This window comes from Falco naumanni, chromosome 4, assembly GCF_017639655.2.
Source record: "Falco naumanni isolate bFalNau1 chromosome 4, bFalNau1.pat, whole genome shotgun sequence".
In the NCBI taxonomy this organism is placed as follows: Eukaryota; Metazoa; Chordata; class Aves; order Falconiformes; family Falconidae; genus Falco; species Falco naumanni.
Window position 1 is genome coordinate 111,453,438 of NC_054057.1, and position 16,992 is coordinate 111,470,429.

General features: G+C 41.8%; 1 long non-coding RNA gene across 5 annotated transcripts in view; it reads right to left on the reverse strand.

Moving 5' to 3' along the window:
- The window catches only part of LOC121087634, a 28,810-nt gene extending 12,064 nt beyond the window's left edge, over positions 1–16,746 (reverse strand). For all 5 annotated transcript variants that reach the window (XR_005827680.1, XR_005827679.1, XR_005827677.1 and 2 more), the window contains exons 1-3: positions 16,642–16,746; positions 3,096–3,186; positions 764–887 (exon numbers count right to left, since the gene is read on the reverse strand). This is a non-coding gene — a long non-coding RNA (uncharacterized LOC121087634). The remainder of the gene's footprint in view (positions 1–763; positions 888–3,095; positions 3,187–16,641) is intronic.
- Between the last annotated feature and the right edge of the window lie 246 nt (positions 16,747–16,992).

Consider the following 16,992-nt stretch of genomic DNA (forward strand, 5'->3'; position numbering starts at 1 on the left):
CGGAGCTGCAGCCATGACTAAGTGACAATAATGAGACTAGACAGCTTAAAACCTTGATATTGTTTCTGCTTCATACCCAAGCTGACAGCCCACTGAGATCCTTCCACATTTCCCTCCCTTTACGCTACTGCAAAAGGCACAGCTCATCACCAATGACAACGTTAGTGAGATTTCTATTGGGTTTACAATACATTTTTCTATTGGGACTATTTGGACACTACTATTTGCCTAATCATTCCTCTCCTAATTAAGTCTACTGGCAGTTGCAGATCTTCAGTTACATAAATACTCTCCTGTGTTTGCTCAATTAAGTGGAAAGATTCCTCTAACTTAATACGTTAACATTAGGATAAAAACAGCTGCATAACCTCCACCCAATACAGACAATATTGGAGTTCTCTAAGGAAAGGCATATCAAAGCTTCTTTTATACCTCTATTTTTCCCCCAATATATGTAGTACCTTATAATTTTCAAAAGTGTATTACAATTCTTTTTTCCACCTTTCAGAGCTGGCTATCAGATTATCAGTGAGTGCAAAATAGTATCTCTGGGTGGGTACCTGACAAGGAGCTTTAATACAGCTTTACTGTGCCAGATGATACCACTGAAGTCTTTCAAGGGAATAAAAGAGTTCAGCACTCTGCTACATTACTCAGCACTTCCACATATAGCTAGGAATGACAACAACCGTACTCGTGCGTGAGCGTGTGTATTCTGTCTTCACAGCTTCCATTCCAGCGCAGAGACAGGTAACTCACTCACCAAACTCTTTGAAGGAGCCGGCGGCACTGTCAGTGTCAGCCTCGGCTCATGAAGTCTGGCCAAAATCCACGTTTTGGAGTTCCACAGAAAAATGATTTCTCCCAGCAGGGAAAAGAACTTCATTCTGCAAAAGGAGAAACTGGTGACGACTGACCACATGGCACACTTCCAGGAGAGTTAGCGGCTGTCCAGGCCTCTGCGCTGACAGGCCATTTATCATCCCAAGCACTCCTCCCCAGAGTACCCATTCCACGTAACACTTTGGGTTCAAGGCATGCTTCAGCAGTGCTCGCCTCAGGCTTGCACCAAAAAAGTGATACCCAGCATAGATGATCACCTTCAGTAACTCCACGGCACCGGTTTCCCTGCTTCCCAATATGTGCCCCTTGTGAACCTTTGTCTGGTTTGGTTCATGACTAATAATTGACATAAAAATTCACCTTTCCAGGCCAAAATTATATGCCAGCAGGTAAATACTTTAGCATTACAGGCAGAATTAGCTTTTATGAAATGACAGTCTAAACTTTGTGGACACATTTATGAGTAGTAGCTCCTTTAAACTCCATCCTGAGCTACACAGAGTGTCTCAGGACACCTGGTTGGGACTGTTGCTCAGTTTTGCATTGGATTTGATAATTCTAAATATACATGTCAAGAAAGATGACCATTATGGTAAAGTAAAAGTAGGACAAGTGTTTTAACAACTCCATTGCATTTTGACAGTTCTCATGATTACTGTAGTTTTACAGCAAACACCTTACGGCACCTGTACAGACTGCTCACAAGGTCTCTATCGACTCTTCCTTATCACAAACTTACTTAAGTTTCCAGTTGGAATCCATCAGCTTTGAAACAGCTGGTGAAGTATTTTAACGAGGTGCTGTCTTAGAGCTCCAATTTTCATACTCAAAAGGAATAACAGTTGAAAACTGCCAGCCTCCAAGGCTACATCACACACATTACTTTTAAAGAATATAAACAGTGTTATTTAATGTTACAAAACAGAATTAGAGTCTTCATTTTCTGGGACTGTAAAATTATTTCAGTATGGATTAGCTCTAGGGTTTTGAAACATTATCAACATTATCGATCTGATTAAATGCAAAAGCAGTGTCAGTTAAGGCTGCAATTAAGAAATAATCATGCCAATTAACCAAAGAGCCTCACAAGACAAAGGTGCTGTGAAGTTCTTCCTGAAGGACACATCCCAGTTAATATGAGACTCCTGATTAATTGTCCAGCAACAAACTGCATCCTCTTACTTGGCACTCCTGCCTATTTGGAGTTGCACAGAGAGCACTGCTCTGCAGTAGGCTAGGCACAGATTTTATGCGAGTCATCACAACGTAGATAATGTATCTTAAACCCCGACTATGGATGGAGCAGTTTATATACACAACCAAACAAAGAATGCTTTGGATTTTATCTCAACAGTTAAGAAGCAAGAGAAAATCTTGATAGGAGAACCTTCCATAAAGGTCGGGTTCCTTGCAACCAGACGGCTTCCTCTTGCAGTGAAAATAAGTGGTTCAGAATGTCCCTGTCCTGTCCTCGGCACGAAGATGTGGTCTTGGTTCCCAACGCCAGGGACCTTTCCCCCAGACCTAACCTCATCCCTGGTATTCAGGGCGCCAAAAGAAGTTCTTTGCTGCGTTCTTTTCCACACCTACAAACTTCTACAACCACATTTTTTCTTCCAGTTCCTCACATAGATATGTTTAAAATACAGCAGGTTTGATTTAAGCCTACTTGATTTGGTATTTTGTTTCAAACACAACACAGGGAACAGGCCTACTGCCCTGCTACAAGCCACCTTTGGCCTCTCTCCCAGGAAACACACCCCCTCCTGAACCTCTCCGTTCCTCCAGATCAGCACATAATCCTCCAGACACATTTCAGCAAGAATGACAAAACCCAAGCTCAGCTATAACTTTTAAAATAGACGGCTTCTTGCAAATGCCTGTATACTGTATTAAAAAACGCACTTCCCCCCCCCCCCCCTATATTCCACAGGCTATGCTTTCCTCTGAGCACCTTTAGAGATAGCCATCTTACTACTTTTTTGGCCAGCCTGATCTGTCTTTCTGAGATGGTCAGACTGGTATACATCTAATTAAACTCCGAACTCAACTTGGATTTGATCTCAACTTTTATTTAACTTTGAAGTACGCTGCTGTTATTTAAGACTTGAAGAGTTGAGGGAGTTAGATGTAGGGAGACACCAGTGTGTTTTCTAATGACATCAGCTGATTTTTTCAGAAGAGCATTATCTCTATTTTTAGAAAATTGTATGTATATGGATTGGACACGCAGTCAGTGAATAGGTAAGTACCTGAACTTGCTTCATTCATTTCTGAGGTAGAAGAGGCAAGAATCTTCCATTGTGCAGTAAAACCTCAAATGGAAAACTGTAGTTCTCCTTCCTTAAAGTGAAAAAAAGAAAAACCATTCATCTGATGATGACCAGGAAGGAGATTAGCAATTTGTGGTAAGCCAAAGTCAATATGAACCATTCAGCTAGAGATCGTCTTCCTGAACTGCACCTCCTACTGTCCCAATTGCCAAAATGAAAATCTGCCCTTCTCAGAAGGGCAGTTCTTCTCAAAACCTGAAATATTCCTTGTCCCACCCCCTCACCTCCGATGAACAGGGGCTAATCAATGGTTGAAACAAGCATTGCTAAGAACGTAGTCTGGGTTAAACCACCACAAAACGAGTTTTAGCTAGGTACGAAAGCCTGCTACTAAGTTTGCTGTAAGATGTAAGTGTAGCTCTTGTCCCAAAACCACTAAGCAAGCAGATGTATATCTCGTACAAAGTTAAGATGAGCGAGAAGACAACTTAACCACCTGAAGCTGCCAACTGCCTTTCTGCCAGGGTGCTGCCACCTCCGCTACCGAGCCAGCAGATACCTCATACAGGCACTATCTTATCATTCAGGCAAAAATTCAGACAAGTTAGCTTGGATCACCCATTTAAATTATTAAGCTTATCTAGCTCGTTTGGCCTGAAGCAGGTTACGGGACACTCACCATCCTTCTGGATGCCTTGCAAAAGGCAGCAGTTACCAATGATGAGAGGTTTAGGAGAAGCTGCAAATCAGGGGGAAACAAACATGCAACTACAGCTTTATGTATCAAATTAACATTTCCATAGCAACCACTGACTCAATCATCCCTATTTTCAGGGTTAGAGTTTAATTTAATCAAGAAAAGAAGCATAAAATGTTAACCCGAGCCTGCTACAGAAGGTAATGAATCCGCTGTTTCAAAAACCCGATAGGCCATAAATGAAGAACTACAGCAGATTAAAATGTTAGATGTTGTGCATTTCTCTTGATATTGTGGGCTATACATTTACTCATTGTTTACATGGGTAAGAAATGAAGGTCAATTCTACCTGATCCATTCAAATAACTCCGCACTCAAAAAATGTTGATTTTTAACTAAAAATAGTAGTATTAGTGCAAAAGGAGCAGTGAATTGCCTAAACCCCACCCAACCCCAATGAAGTTTGCACACATCTATTCTCCCTTGTTTTTCAGAGTTGGTTGTTGTTATTGCGCATTAGGAATGAATGTGCCCGTGTAGTTTGAAGACGTGTGATCCCCTTCCCTTTCCCCGTATAAACAAGATCATTTGCAGGAGCTGGTTCAAATTAAAGATGACCTGCTAGTTACCAACAGCTAGCGCAGGCTGTGAGTTAACCAGCCCACCCAGGGAACAGATTCTTCTACAATCTGGAATTCCAGCCTCACGTATCTCCCTGGCAGCGGAGAGTTCGCCGTGTATAAATTGTGAATCAGTCCACCTTCTCTCCTAACAAGGACGTGAATTTAGCAACGTTAGAGGTAAAGTTTCCAAGGTGCAGTACTTCAATCCATTTCTAATTACAGAAACAAAGTTACTCCTCTGAATAAGGGACACTGATTCAGCACAGCAGAGTAGTTCCTACATTTCATGTGTGTGTGTGAGTGCATGTGTAGTTTCTTGTTTTCTCTCCAACTAAAGGCAGAATTCACTGGTTTCTATTTCGTCCAACTCTTTGTTAATTAAAAGCATTTTCTCTTCAAAGCTTAACATAAAAAAAACCCTTTTATTGTCATATACACCAGTAATCATCATTAAAAAAATACTTTACACATACATTTAACTTTTAAACACTGCAATGTCATAGAATTTACTGGCAATCCAAGTATTGCCAAAATGTACATTCAAAGAAATCTAAATGATGAGGTGGGAGCAAAGAGAACTGTCAAGATCAGAATCCTCACTAGGGCAATCAGATGAAGGCAGGTGATCAAAACAAACTCACTATTATGTCTTGGAACACTCCACCAACAGTTTCTTAACTGTAAATTTCCTAATACAGATAATTTAATGAAGATTTCTAAGTATTTGAAAGAAAAATGCAAGACATACCACAAAGATGATGTGACAAAGTGAGTTGAAATTTCTTGGAATCCCATTGGAGAGCACAGTCACGCCGTACGCCGTGTATGTCTTTAAGGACGTTACGTCTCAGCCCCTAGTTCTCTCAGTAGTAATACTCTGCAGCCCCACACGAAGCTGCCTCCGAGTAAGTACGAGCACGTAGCTTCAGTTCGCTGCCCTCCGTGGCAGACACAAAGCAAACCTGCTCTCACGCCTTTAGGGAAGGAAGCAGGGAAGGTGCCAGAGGAACACTGGTAATTTTGCACAGCTCTTCCTACTTATACGCTACTCCAGCTATGTGGTACAACAAATGCAAGTAAGAAACACTTGCAAATATCTGGAAGCTTTCTGTTAAGTGCTAAAAGCTACAAACCAGTCTGCCACCTTTCTCTCCTTTCCCACTTCTGTCTTATCCCCCTCCCTCTCCCAGCCACGTGCTCCTCCTACGTATCTGGAGTTGACTGTGGCACCTGAGTACAAGATGACCCAAATCAACTGTCACAGAACAACGGTGAACCAAAGGGACATCTGCTGCTGGGTGAGGAGATTAGGACTGGTTTAGAATCGTAGAGTCCTAGACTGGGTTGGGCTGGGAGGGACCTTAAAGATCACCCAGTCCCAGCCCCCCCGCCACGGGCAGGGCCCCCTCCCCCCAGCCCCGGTGGCTCCCAGCCCCATCCAGCCCGGCCCTGAGCCCTGCCAGGGTCGGGGCACCCACAGCTGCCCTGGGCAGTGTGTTCCAGCGCCTCCCACCCCCACGGGAAAGGATTTCCTTCTAATAGCTCATCTAAACCTGCCCTCTTCCAGCTTAAAGCCTTGCCCCTTGCCCGATCATGGCTTGCTGATCATGCAGTCGGTGAGCACTGGGCCCAGCACGCGCAGCACGGAAGGAGCACACACTCCTTTCAGCATCAGCAAGTCTTCAGCTTATTTAGTTTCTACAGTTTATGTGCAGGTAAAAGAACAAGTAAGAAAGTGCAGTGCAGAAAAGGATGTGACTGAAGATTTCCTTAATGATGTAATTCAGCTGAAATGAGACATCACTAGCAACTGCTAGGTGTTTAATTTTGGTATCTCACCTTCTATCAGCAGCACAAAAGTCAACATTTCAAAAAATACTGTATCTTACCATCTGAAGTATGGCTTTAGATACAGTTTCAAGGGAATGATGGTTGTTTGCTGTGTTCAGAGAGCCTGATCTAGAACAACAGGTATTTCACAGAATCCTTGAAAACATCTGGCAGAAGTGGCTAATGAACATTCCAGCGGGAGGCTTTACAGGACTATCGAAAGCTTTCACATGCCGCAGAAGAGAACTTGGACTCTGACATGTAGCATGGCAGGATTTGTGTGTATCTGCACAGGAGGGGTTACCCGCTCTAAGTGTTGTCAGTGCGTTCTGAACGTCAGCGCTTCTCAAATGCCAGCAGCCATCAGGCTCAGCAGGTCCACATGTGACCACTTCCATTTGTGAAATAAACAGCCAGAAGAACCCTGCTTGTCTCAGGTTGCTGTTTCAACAAGAAGGCCGACAACCCGCTCGTTCAAAACCATCTGCTCATGCTCAGTATTTGCTCATTCTGTTGTCAGTCGCTGAGGCTGTTATCAGCGGCTTGTCACCCCCACCTAGGATGGCAGGACAACCAGTAAACTGACTCGGGCCCCTCCTGCAGAATGAGCTCATGGCAAACCAAACGTGAACGGGGGGATGTCCAGTACGAAATAGTCACAATGCCTACGGTAAATGAATGAAATTGCAAACTTCACTGTCTTTTAAGAGGCCACAGCTGGTGTCTTCTCTGCTTGTGCAAGAAAATTTTCACTTTCTGATCTGATAATAAATAAAAAAAGAGTGGCAGAATAAGACAGAAAGTAGGGACCTAAGGTAACGGAGGATGGATCAGATAATCCTGATATTTTTTTTCTAGAACTAAACAATATGAAAATATGAAATGCTATGAATACACACAGGTCTCTCTTTTTTTAACACTTTTTTTTTCCTTAACAGTAGAGATTAGAAACAAATAAAAAAAAAAAAAAAAAAAAAAAGAGAAGAAAAAGAAAAAAAGAGAAGCCAAGAAGGGCAGCTAAGCACTGTAACAGCCTGCAGGAGCCAGACACCTCATTTTTATTTATATCCTTAAAAATTTCTCCTGCTGCCAAGGCTACAGTGTTGATCTGCCCTGTTTACAGCCATTAGAAGCCAGAGGAATAAAACTGCAGCACCGCAGGGCCTGGCATGCGCGGTAAAGGCACTGCTTTATTAGTGGCATTCCTATGCTTGGATCCTCAATAAAAGCAGAAAAACACCAATGGCAACAACTTTGCATAAACACAAAGCACATCCAAGGGCCCGTCTGAGGTGCCCAAGGGAGACAGACGTTAACCACCCTCACACTGGTCCCCAGTACAGACCTGAAACACCTTTGTGTCCAATATCCACATTTGACAGCTCTTCCCTTGAATTGTTTGTTTTGTTACAAATCAGAAGCTTAAAATAACAGTGCCTGGTGCAGTTATTGGACCTAAGGATAGCCCTCTAACGATTCTTTAGTTTATTTCCCTTGTCAATCACTGAGACTTTTATTTTAGGTCAGAACAAAAGAATTCCAGACTCATGCTTGTGTTAGATACAGAGAAATTTTGAAATGACGTCAAGACAAGAACTATTAATTATATGTTGGAAAATTACTTATGAAGAGCAGAAAGTTCAAGGGAAGGGGGGAGGAGAAGTCAAATTGCTTTCCAAGAATAAAAAGGAAAACTTTTTTGAAAACATGGTATGTTGCCATTTTATCTTTGCTTCTCTCCCAAAACCAAAGATCTTGTATTATGACTCTATCACAACAAAACTGTTTTTGTACCTATAAAATTAAAATATTATTATCCAAAATAATAAAATCACAAAATCTAAAATAAAAAAAAATATCCAAAGTATGTGTCAATTCAACGGCAAGATATGTCAAATGCTGCCCAACAGCATCAGTTCAGTTTTTCTCCCAGGTTACAAAAGTTTACAAACAAGAATGGCATGCTTGAAAGACTCCTTTAGAACAGCTTCACCACAGCTGAGAAGTTTAGCAGGATGTGAGCAAATAGAGTGATCGTCATTTCAGGAATGAGATAACGAAATCAACGCCGTAAACCTCAGCGTTACAGTTTCAGTTAATTATCTACTAGAACAAGAAAATAAAATAGGCCTTTAAAACAGCCTGTCAGCCTGGCAGGGGAGTTTTTTCAGGAATGAGCCATTCTACCCGCTCTGTGGGACTGGACTCCAACAGAAGCTGCCACCCGCCGCCCGGCTGAGCCCGCGGGTGCAAACACAGACCTGGCAACGCTGGTGCCACCGCTCAGCGAGAGGAGCTGCTGTCGCTGCACGTAGCGGGTCCTGCATTTCATCTTTTCCAGATTGTAGTCTGGGAGGCTGTAAATAACCATATGTAAGTTTTTGGTTTTGTTGTTAAATTACATTCCTAACTAACTTAGCAGCTTTAGATATGTTTCATTACAAGCTATTTTTATTAAATCTCCTTTACAACATAAAAACTATTGCCTTTAAAATTAAGTTTAAAGCACTACTCCCATACAGAAGAACCTTTTTTTTCTTAAAAGTACTTTATCCCCTAGAGCTCACGTAAGGTGATATAAACAAACATGCATTTGTTAGCCCTCAGAACCTAGGAAGTCTTTTGTTTAGGTGTTCTTTTTTCTTTTGGCAAAAAGGCTGACACATGTAGTAGGTAGCAACAGGCTGAGCAACCTAACAGTTCATCTCTCTTTTCACTGCCTACCATTACCTTCACAGTATCAAGACTGTCTTTTGTTCAAGATAAATGAGGCTATACTATTTGACAACACATTTTTCCTACTGCCTCCAACACCTGTATAACAAAAGAAAATAAATCGAAAATTAATGTCAATTGCCAAGTCAACCCCACAAATTTGTATTCATCTAGATTTAAAAACAGTGACTGCACCACATAATCTTGTTTCTTATGCTTTGCTATCTCTCCTCTTCTTGGCAGTACTAAACACATAACGTGCATACTTAGAGTGTAGTATATTCCCAGTTAAACTGTAGAATACGGCAGCATCCAAGCATCCGCAATTATCTGCACTGAGGCATAAATGGATCATAATTTATCAGTCAGTTTGCTTATGCAAAGAAGGTATTACAAATCACACACAGAAGAGAGGAGTGTTTGCAGAAGGTATCTAGGAGATAAAAATCTATGTGAATCTAAAACAGAAAACATGCTTTTAACCTAGAAAAAAGTCAAACCCCACAGCTGTCTTCAAGAAACGACAGCACGTCAAATTCAGCTTTGCTTATGCTTAGATCTTTCTTGGAAGGGCTGTAGCTATGTTTTATTTTTCTTCTTCTAATTTAAGCTTTTTCTAAAGATGGGCTAGAAAAGAACTAAGACTGCACATGTACATCTTTGACTAGTGTTTCATAGAGAAAATAACTTCATCTGAGAAGCTTGTGAGGAAGATATTCAAACCAATGGCTTCTCTGCTACCTATGCTCTTTCTCCCCCCATGACTGCACTTTGTTACAGGTATTAATGGCACAGATGAGGGTCAACCTAAGCAAAGGGATCTGAAAAGCTGTAATGTTTTATATCCTATTACTCCAAGTGTCACATGCAAAACCAAGCGAGTATAAATAGCCCTCTACTACATGCAGGGGAACTAAAATAAGATCTTGAATACTGGATGTCTGGTATGAGTGATCATATTTGTGAAAACTACTGTAAAAGGAGTACCGCATCATGAGCGGCAAAAATTCCTTCAAGGGGAGAATCCAGCAGGGAGAAGGCTGCAGAAACTTCACTTAGTTTTCAGGTACTGTGCAGTACGTGGCCATCTGAACCAAGGGAACTGCCCACACAAGCAAGCGTAAGAGGAATCCCACAGAAAATGTTGTATGTGGCAAACTCAAGGGCAGAAGTCATTTGGCTTAAGACACATGGGTACCTAAACTGGATAACTTTATTTCTTGAATAAAATGCTTTAACAGTCAGATAACGTCTAAAGCTGTATGGTCATTTGTCCTGTCTGCTCCTGTTTCTGGAACGGTTAAAAAAAAAAAAAAAAAAAAAGGCTCATTAACCAAATCTTTAGCTGCTGCTAGGTACTGATTAGCTCAGCACTCCTTTAGCTGTATTTTCGCATTTTGCAAAGGCAGTGATTTTGAGTGTGAAGGGGCTGAGTGGTGAACAGAACCTGACCGAATTTGTTTCCCTGCAGCTGTCTCAGCTGCGCTGCCAGGAGAGCGAAACACGCCGAGACACCCTACACTGGGTGAACTGCTGGTTAGCCAGCTCTGTAACCCTGAAATCAGAAACCACAGATGTTTGTGCAACGAGCTTGCCTCATAAAGCCAAGACTATTTTGAGCAATATTCTCGTTCTTTTCTGAGCAGGTAAGGTAAAGTGCTCAAAAGCAAGTGCTTAAAGACTTGCATATACTTGAGAACATCTACACAAGGGAACATGTGGTCTGATTTGCTAAAAAACTCAGTGTTCAGCAGTTTGCAACAGGGGGTAAGCGTTCTCAATGTACAGTCAGAAATAAAATCAGACCTTTTATGGTTTTGGAGTTTGGGGTTTGGGGTTTTTGGTGGGGGGTGGAGGTTTTTTAAGATGTATAGAGAAAATCTAGTGGCAAGCACTTTACATTATTAGACCGCGCTAATTGTCATATCACTACATACAATGAAAAATTGATATTACTTGGAATAGAAAAGTTATTGGTGATTCAAGATGTGGCATTCTCTCTACAGAACCAAGTTTTGAAATCGTGCTTACAAAGAGATCTCCAACTTTCAGCTGAAGTATGAATACTAACATTTTCTTTCAACTGCAAGAAAAAAAAACAACCAACACAAACCAACCCCCCCCCCCCCCCCCCCCCCAAACAGCCCAAAGCTGAAAGCCAGAAAATCTCACTTGAGCTTTAAAAGTCTGCAGGCCCGTTGCGTTAGGTTAGTAGGTTTCCTGCAACTTAGGTTTGTCAGTATTGAAGGGAAAGGTAAGTTATCTTCATGGAAGGCAAAATAATTCTTAATTAGGATGATTAAAATGTTTAACGAACCTCCTACAAGATACACTTATGGAACTACACAATGGTACAAAATCTTGAAACAAAATAGGCAAGGTATATGGTCTCCTGACTCCTGCCTGACAGCAGGACGGCGCTCAGCAACAACACACGCCGTATCTCAGGCTGGCACTGAAATGCAATTAAGATGTTTTTAGATGGCTAACAAACCTCCTCTTGCCCAACCGCTGCAGCTTGTCCAAATCTATCTTGGCTCTGCACTGGCAGAATTCACATCCTTTAAGTGAGGTAAACAACAGAACAGCGAAAATTCATTACAGCGATTCAAATTCAGATCAGAGGCAGAAATTAAATAATTAAAAATTAAACAGATTCTGCTGAACTATAAAGTATGGAAGAGAAAGAAATTTGAACAGGCATAAATGGGTAAAAAGCTTGATCTACCAGAGCTCACATCAAAGCTGCTGTACAGTGGTTTAATTTATGAGTCTCCATTCTCCTTTGCTATTCTCTTGCACCACTAAGAGGTTACTGATTTGTGTTCCTGTGGTGCCTGGTGTCAGTTTTCCAACACATCAGACACTGTTGTTACCAGACTAGAATTATTTCATACTGACAGCCCAGAGCAGGATGTAGGGAATACATCCTGACCTTTCTGATCTGCGCTGGAAAGAACCAGCACAGGTTCACGTGCTGCTTCCTCCCTCCCGTAACTACTGTCCAGGCCTTGACAGACTTACTCCACTGGTTTGCAGAGCCTGGTAGATCATTAGCAAAGGACAGGGATACGCAAAACAGCAAGCAGGTCTGAATTGCACAGCTTTTTTTTCTCCGGGGTGCTACTGTGGAGCTGTGCAGTATCTCCTCATAAGAGCTGAAAATAGAAACTAGACAGGGAGACCTCTAGCTCTGCACATCTCGTGGACTGTGGTCTACCTAGAAAATGACACCTTGATTTTCAGAATTTGTCTTGGTTATTTGCAGAATAGTTATTTGCTTTCCATAATGAAAGCAACAGAGACAATTTCATATCCCCCCCGCTCCCCACCCCTTAAACTAAAGTTTTGAGTTTCTTGACAGAAGTTCTTGGTTTGCCAATAACAAATAGACAGACGGAACGACTGGTTGGTCAACAGTTGTTGTGAACATCCAGCTACCTCCTGCACTGCCTAAAGAGCAAAATGTCTCATCTTCAGTCATGTCCGTGTCTTAGAATATATATGGAGTCAATGAAATGTTCACCAGTCAGAAGAGCAGACCCAAGAACCTACGACACCTACCTAAAAGAAAAACTATAATTAAACGCTACTGAAATATTGCAGCATTCCATATTGATCCTAGGCTAAAAAGCTAGTTCTAGAGGCTGGTTTCACTGCACGCTGTTCAAAACGTACCACAGCAAATTTGCCTAACTCCCTCATGCACAGTCGTCATTATGTGATGCCCCAAAGTGGCAACTGTTTCATATCAATGTCACTTTTAATTAAGAGACTGCTGACTGGTTTATAGCCCATGCATCTGTAACAGCTTCCTTTCTGGCTGTGTTCTGTGGCCTGGTACAGATATATGCAACGTGCATATATCTTACATCTCCCACTTGATGACTTCTTTTAAAATGGACTGCTGTGCCTTTCCGCGGGAGGAGGATGCAGAGCATTCTTTACAAGCGCCGTTCAGTAAGTGCTCAGCATACAGCCCGTTCCCTAACTTGCCTTATGAGAACTGCAACAAGGCAGATAAAACTGTAGCCTTACAAAGCAACCTGCATGGACATCCAGGTGAAAAAAACCCCACAAATATCCCACTCAAGAAAATGAAAGGTAAGTTCAACATTCACACGCTTGTTTTTACAAAGTCAAAAGAGCAAAGAACTAACTTTTAGCTGATGATACTCCATATTCTTAAGCAAAAAAATTTACCAAAAGAGAAATTTAATACTGACCATTTGAACAAAGCCTTTGGAAAGGCGACCGCTCATTTCCCAAACGTACCGTGTTCTGTTGTGTGACCATGGATCAGTGTCCTCAACTACCTCCAAGTGACAGCTGAGCAACAGGCTATTGGGTTTTGTCTTTGGGTAAGAAAGCATTTTAAAACCAAATGCAAACAAGACTATAGGATATGAAATACCATCAAGTTAAATTGAGGGACTTGTCAGAAACAGCAGGTCCAGCTACTCAGCAGCACAAAGCACCAAGGGCCTCTGTGTGTAAGAACCTGTCTTTTAAAGAGGTGCCACGTACATCCTCCCTGCAACCCAGTCCCTGTTACTGTAGGTTGGACTTTGCTACCAAAGCAAAGACACCGCTTGCTTCCAGGCTGTAACACAGATCTGATAATTGGGCTGCAGTTGGAAGGCGTGAGGAACAATTACCCTTTCGCCTAGCAATGAGAATTTAAGCAAAAGACTCATTTTCCTCTGTTCCAAAACACAGAGTAGTAGACAGGAGACTCAGAGATCACTTTCTTCTGTATTTCTGTTTTCCCGTGCCTCCCTCCAGCTGTCTTAAATACCTGGAAGGCGGGACCAGAGTTTAGTTCTAACTTGCATTAATTCTTAACCTCTCCCCATTCCTCACAGTGCAACGCTACTTGCCACTGTCATCTGCGTCAGCTGTCCAACCCCCTCCATCTCAGCAGAGGAATCTCACTAATACCAGTGTTAGCCGCTCGCGATTCAGCAGTCCACAGCATACGAGTTACGCTGTGCTCTGTGCAGTAATTTTCCAGTACCGCCTTTCCTGTAGCCTTGTTAATCAAAGTGGATGTTGATGAACTGCAGTAAATGCTAATAAAATCTCTTCACTCTTTCCCAAGTCCTCTTGAAAACTGTGTACACGGAAATTCAGATGTTTTACTTAGCTGCACTGTACAGCTGGTGCAGTAGAGTAGTTTACAGAAAGGGGAAAATAAAATACAGGACCTTTTCCCGGCAGATATAGGTCACAACTAAATGATTAAACAGAAAAAACTTTGTTAACCAAGTTCTATTGCACAAAACAGAGTGGAAGCTTCAGGACGTCACCTTATAGCTGCAGTGGAGGGGGGGATGAGGAAAGAGCAAATTAAAAATAAAAGCAGAGGAAGTGCTACAAACGCTTCCACTTGATCGAGCATCTCTGCGGATTGGCGGGGAGAGCTGTTGCTACACGGACTCTGCCTGCTGCTACCACACGTCAGAAGCCCCCGCTAACAGCAGCATGGCGAGCCGGACCGCATTACGACACCCAGTGACAGTCCCCCTCAAGCCACCGGGAGAAGTAACAAGCTTGCCTGAGAACCTATACCTCCCTGAAATTAAGCGGTGTATGGGCAGAAAGCCATAGCCTATAGACGTTTCATGTGAGGCCGTGCAAACTTTTGTTATATTAGTTCTTGTTTCCAAAGCAACAGAACACGGCTCAAATTTCTGCTGGTGTATTGTCTGATAAAAATCTTTTAAAACTGCATGATCATTGTAAGAAGGAAAGCAGAGAGACCAAGGTGAGACAATTTCCAAAGTTACTGAACTGAAAGCAGAAAGCAAATTAAACCCCCTCGTAAAAGAAAACAAGCCATGGCTTTACAATTAAGATACCCTTAAATGTTTGGGGTTTTTTTTTAATGGAGGAAAAAAAAAAGTTTTCCCTTTTTGTGTGATCTGTGTATTAAAATCAGCACTGACAAGACTGTACCTGAGGGTCTAAAAATGTCACCTGCCCCAGCATTAACTCTTTTCATCAGAAATCAAGGGCGTGCCCTAGCCCAGGGAAAAGTGACCAAAAATACCAGCTGCTTTAAGACGCGGAGTGGAGAAGCTAACAAACCACTGCTTCAGCTCCTATTATAATGCAAAGTAATGTCAACCTGGGAATAAAACCCAGAAACTTAGTAAAATGAACGACTTCAGAGTTCTGAGAACTGACCTGCTTGAGCAAGCCCTGAGTGGGCCATGGATTCAGTGGTACACCTCGATCATGAAAAAAAGTAATATTAAAGCAAATGATCCCAATTAACGGGCCAAGCTGCTGTGAAAATCTTCCACGTATAACTAAAAAGAACAAATTAATAAGGCTTTCTGATTAATTCAGGTCCATCAATAGCACAATTGTTACAGCTTCAGGTGTCATCTTCAAAAACAGCATTCATGTGAAAGACCTTCCATGCAGATTTCAGCAGTAAGTGGGACTTCAATCTCCAACACTAAACCTGATTAATTTGTGGCGAATAGGAAAATTCTTGGCCCATTACAAAAAGTAACTGGCCAAGAAGTCATGAGTTCTTCATCACAGGAGTCAGTCACACATGAAAATTCTAAGATGTGCACTTTTGGCATTTTGCAACAATACACATTAGATCCATCAAATAAATAATTGCATGTACAAACACGTTACCAGCAAGCTGAAATCTGCAGTTCTGCCTAGTGCAAAATACCCAACAGAATTTTATTTCCTTGGAAGCTGTATTTGTGCATAAAGTGTGGCTTGAACTCTACCAATAGGAAAAAACGAAACAGTCAAAAGGTGGTGGCATACACGAACAGCAAATCCGCGAGGCAGTTGCACCTAACCCTTCTGCCTCCTCCCCGCACCCACAGGGCACTCGGAGCCGAATGCTGGCACATGCCTTGGCTGCGTCCCAGCACAGTCAGGTGGCCACAGCTGCACGGGCTGGCAATGGCAGCAAACTGCCCTATGACCGAAGAAATTCATGCACCTCGGAAGGCAGAATCCAGTTATGAACGTGGAACTGAAGAACAGAGCTATTGATATCACATTTCAACAATAATAGAGTAATTGGTCCACTCCCTAAAATTCAGTGCTGTGATGACATTATTATTAATATCAAACGTATCAGTATTTCTTCAAATTATTTATTTTGGATGAGAATTTTATAAAGAAGTGATTGTATTTGACAGATGCACAATTATTTCCCTACTCTTTTGAACAAGTAACTTCACCTCGATTTCTTTGCTGTAATATCTTGGCCCAGTGTTTGCTTCTGTAAGAAGCACCATGAATGAAGTCACAATTGTTTTCATGTCAATACCATCATTTAATTAAACAGTACGGTCACACCCTCTCATTTAAGTTGTGGTTAAGCGCCCTGTGGTGGGGGCGGAGAAGTAGAATGAAATATAAAAAGGAAGGGATATCTCCTCCAGGGAATGGAAGCCCAACTTTAAATTCACATATAAGAATTAATCCACAACTGCCTTTAAAAAACAAGAAAGTCATCTTTAACTCATGAGGGATTTCTTTCCTTCCCAAGAAGTATTTATGGGCTATTGTCTACTTTTGCCCAGAGAAGTATATCCCAGCAACAGGCACGTCCATCCCTCTACATACTGCCTAGGCAGTCAGTACAATGCTTGGCCTCATAAGAATAACTTCTTACAGAACAATCTTCATCCAGCCGCTTGCTGAGGTCCTTGCCTCGCTGCTGATTTTGAGCTTCCTAATGTAAAGCCTGTTTTAGCCTGTGAGTCCTTCTGGCTCACACTGTGAAAATACTGGCTTATAATTCCTTAGTACAAACTGCAAACAAAATAAATAGGCTACCTAATTAAACATTAACTTTAGGAAAGACTTACTTCAGTGTGTTCTGAACTGCCCTAATCAACTAGCATGTGCCTTGGTTTAAAGCAATATATTACTTACTGCATCTTACATGCCAGTTTCATCTCAAAGAAGCTAAAAAGTACTTCTAAGGGGAAAAATATTTTTAAATTATGTATAAGCAGCAATT